We start from the raw sequence: 4186 nt of genomic DNA on the forward strand, positions 1-4186 counted from the left end.
TGCAATTTTCCATATTTGGCACGAGGGGGCCCCCGCCCACCCTGTGACGTAAAACGTTCTCAGTGACCTCCAAATTTTTTTATTCAAATGGTAGACCTGCAGAAATTTTGAAAAAGGTATTCACTGTTTTTTCTTCAATCAATAACCCTTGTACTAGTATTCATTCGATCATCATGTTGGAGGAAGAGGAGACCACGGGAGGTGTGGAGGTGGACGCCACTTCGGATTCAACAACACCGAGGCCTTTTAGGTTCGAGCCGAAGCGCGCATCGAAACTGTCTACAAGTAATATTTCTGAGACTACAAAACAGATGAACGTGAAGAGAACGCTTTGGTTGCAAGTGCTCGCGTGAGAAGCACTTCTTGATGCCGTTGCGGACAATGCAGCATGATGTGGAGCGAGGTCGAGTCGACTTGTTGCTGGGAGGTTCGTGCAGCTTTCAGTAAACGCGGCGAGCAGGAAGGGCTGCAGTGCGTCACGCAGCACTCAGAGTTTGCTGTTGTTTGCCTGCAAAAATCAGTGCTCGAGGTGGCATTGCTTTCCTTCGAAGAATTTCGGGCAAGGTGTGGACCGTGGTCAAACAGGTGAGGATTCACTGAATCGGTTTCATTATTTCCTTTCTTTCCATGTTTCATGTACCGGTACAAAGTAGATGGGAAGTGTTGTGCAATGATTTTGTGTACAGTATTCAAATTCACCAACTTCCATCACACAATCATGAAGTTCTATTGCACCCATGCCAATATAATTATACTGGTACAACGATGTCTTTCATTCATACTATTCCTAGCACTGTAAGTGTTTCAACTGTGTGTAAAAGTGATGTAAATTTGAAAAAAAGGCCAAAGTGTCTTTAGTAATAGTATAGTAGCCCATAGAAATATTAACTCGAATCCGAAACTATTTACTTTTACACAATCATGAAGACACTCGTGGTATGTGTATCTACATCTCTCCAACTGTTTTGTGCAGGATTTGGAGACATGTGGCGTATAGACAATACACATGGTTCACCCATGGATACTTTGGACGCAAGCAGCGGCGTGTGATACCGTCTTGCGTGGTATCGAAGATAAAGCAGCTGTACCAGAAGCCAATGCAGATGCGCACTGGGGCTTTGAGGAAGCAGTTGAACATGATGATGATGATGATGATGATGATGATAATGCTTCTTGGCCTGGTTGACGTTCACATAATCATTGGTACATGTGCATGCAGAATGTAGAAAACAGTTGACAGACACGATTTATAACTATTCTTGACTCGGGGAATATTTGTGTTTTCGGGTGGGCGCATGCTTTGCACCAATGCAGCTGCACGAACAATCTGGTAAAGTTGACAGATACAATGGCACAAGACTGTACTGTGTTCGGGAGCATGGGGTTGTGCCGGTGCCGTGTGCCGTTGCGAATGCCGAGAATGGTTGTATGCACATCGTTCAACAGGTCCTTCAAGAAGTTGCAGGACATTGTCGTGCAGCTTCTTGGCCACTTTGTGCTCTTGGTGTATTCCAGCCTGTACCTGAGCACACCCTCCTTGGTTTTGGCGTGCGCTCTCCCTATATTGGCATTGTGGGACAGACATGCCGACTGTACCCGTGCTCTCATGCCATTGTACGAAAAGTGGACACGTTTTGGTGCCCACTTCAGTATGACAGCATGGAAATTTTCCAGACTACAAATCATACTGCATGGAAATTTTCCAGACTACAAATCATACTGTACCTTGTATTTGTGGCAGTGTAGCTGCAACCGGAAAGTAACGCAATGGAAACTTACAGATAAAGAGAACCGAAATAACACACATGATAACGTTCCATGTACATTACATCAATTCTCGACTTCACTGACTAGGATTTTGAGTAGAGGACTTTGAGTAGGACTGTAGTCGTTTAGAGCTACGTTCTGGACGGCACACAATCATGCCGTTCACTTACCTCATCGTGCTCACGTTCCTGGAAGTAAATCGAAGATGGTCTGCTTTTGCTGGCAGCAGAGGTAGAGGAGCTACTAACTATTAGTGTGACATGCACCGCCAAGTTTCAGGATGGCAGAGACCCTGGCTTCAAGCGTCGCTGCTGCTTCTGCTTATAGCCACCAATGCTTTGTGCAAACTCTTGTTGGAAATCTCTTTCATAGCACATCTCAGTGAAATGCTCAGTGCAGACACGATTATTTTTCGTCGGAGAAAAATCCTTCCAACATACTCTCCATAGCCAAGCTGTCGTCAGGTTCGCGTCAGCCAGAGGAAAGCCATGCTACGACAGCCCGCAGGCGCCTCTTTCTTCGTGACATTGTTGCATCCAGAGACGCAGCAGCGAGTCGTGACAATAAATCGGGCATGGCACAGAACAACAAGCACTTCAACAATGGCCAAGGACTTTTCATTCTTGCTTCAATTATTTGAAAATTTCATCTGAGTGGACCGGGCTGAGAACGTTTTACGTCACAGGGTGGGAGGGGGCCCCCTCGTGCCAAATATGGAAAATTGCAATTGGTAATTTAGGTATGTTATCCTTGTCGTAGAAGCTTCCGGTTTTCGCCATTCTACCACTTACGACATGCTCTAATGGATTCCGCAATAAAAAATGGGGGTGATTTTGGACCGGAGTTCCCCTTTAACTCGTATCCATATGTCCTTTTTTTATTTTTTTTATTTTTCTGGATGAAGTTATTGGTTTTAGGAAATTAGAGGCCACATGCCACGTACTGCTCCTTTCTCTCCGTAACTCAACACTTGCAAGCCAGATATAAAAGAGAGAAAAAATCATCAGTCACACGGCTCACACCACCGGGACTCGAACCAGGGACCTTGCTATTCGCGAGGAATGCGCTAACCACCTGAGCTACAGTTTGACTCTTATCCACAGTGATGGTGAATCTATCCTTCTTCGATCAATCCATATCTGGCTTGCATCATATTGGCAACTCACACCAATCAAGAGGGCCCTCGGCCATTCGCTTAACATTATTAATTTTTATTATTCTTTTATTCCACGATGGCGTGACGCCAATAAGGATGATTAATAAGTGCGATAGAACTGGTACTAGCCAGAAACAGCTAGATGGAAATTAACGGGAGGCAAGAAGCAATGGATCTTGAAAAACAAGCGGGGGCAATAACGTTAGCAGGGGTGATCGAGATAGTTAAGTACACGTTCGAGATATCAGAAACCAGGGGGATGCGCGGAGCAGGAGCAGGTACTGCTCAAAAGAAGACTGGATGCATTGTTTCGGAAAGAATCATGGGGAGCGCATCAAACTATGTCCACTGCCAGAAAATACAGGTTGCAAGTTCAAATTTAGACTTCACGGAGAATTTCAGAAGTTTTAGGAAAATAGAGGCCACTAATTTCGTAAAACTTCTCTTAAAATTCTCCGTGAAGTCCAAATTTGAAATTGCAACTTGTATTTGCTGGCAGTGGACATAGTTTGATGCGCTCCCCATGATGTCAAGCGAATGGCCGAGGGCCTTCTTGATTGGTGTGAGTTGCCAGTATGTTGCAAGCCAGATATGGATTGATCGAAGGATTGATTTACCATCACTGTGGATAAGAGTCATACTGTAGCCCAGTTGGTTAGAGCATTGCTCGCGAATAGCAAGGTCCCTGGTTCGAGTCCTGGTGGTGTGACTGATGATTTTCTCTTTCTTTCATACTGTAAAAGCAGAAATTTTCGGTGGTGGAATTTTTTCGGTATTCTCTAAAATCGGCGGTTCGGTAGAGGGAAATTTTCGGTAAAACCCATTCTCCAGGTAAGTGTGCTATTACTACACGTATACAGTATCGGTTGTACCGAAATTATTTGGTGCATTTTATTTTCGGTAAAAATTGTCGGCACCAAAGTTACCGAAAGTAAAACACCACCGAAATTTTTTGCTTTTACAGTATCTGGCTTGCAAGTGTTGAGTTTCGGAGAGAAAAGAGCAGTACGTGGCATGTGGCCTCTATTAAATTTCTTAAAACTTTGAAATTCTCCGTGACTACCAAATTTGAAATTGAAGTTATTGTTTTTTTTATTAATAAATGATGAAAAAGGAGAAGGAAAAATGTTACGAGTTATGACTAACTGTGCATCAACGTAACCAGATCTTGTACGGTCAGCGAGTGCGACAAAATGGCACAAAACTGACAAGGAGTACTGAGACATTCGGAGACTTGACAGCTAGCTCCAACACTTCTCCAAG

At 44.1% G+C, this 4186-nt stretch overlaps 1 long non-coding RNA gene across 1 annotated transcript; it reads left to right on the forward strand.

Annotated features, from left to right (window-relative positions):
• The first annotated feature begins 363 nt into the window (after positions 1–363).
• Positions 364–1258, forward strand: LOC135816692 (uncharacterized). The gene is made up of 2 exons (XR_010553460.1): positions 364–585; positions 974–1258. It is a non-coding gene; the product is annotated as an uncharacterized LOC135816692 (long non-coding RNA).
• Positions 1259–4186: the final 2928 nt, after the last annotated feature.

This window comes from Sycon ciliatum, chromosome 5 (genome assembly GCF_964019385.1).
Source record: "Sycon ciliatum chromosome 5, ocSycCili1.1, whole genome shotgun sequence".
Lineage (NCBI taxonomy): Eukaryota > Metazoa > Porifera > Calcarea > Leucosolenida > Sycettidae > Sycon > Sycon ciliatum.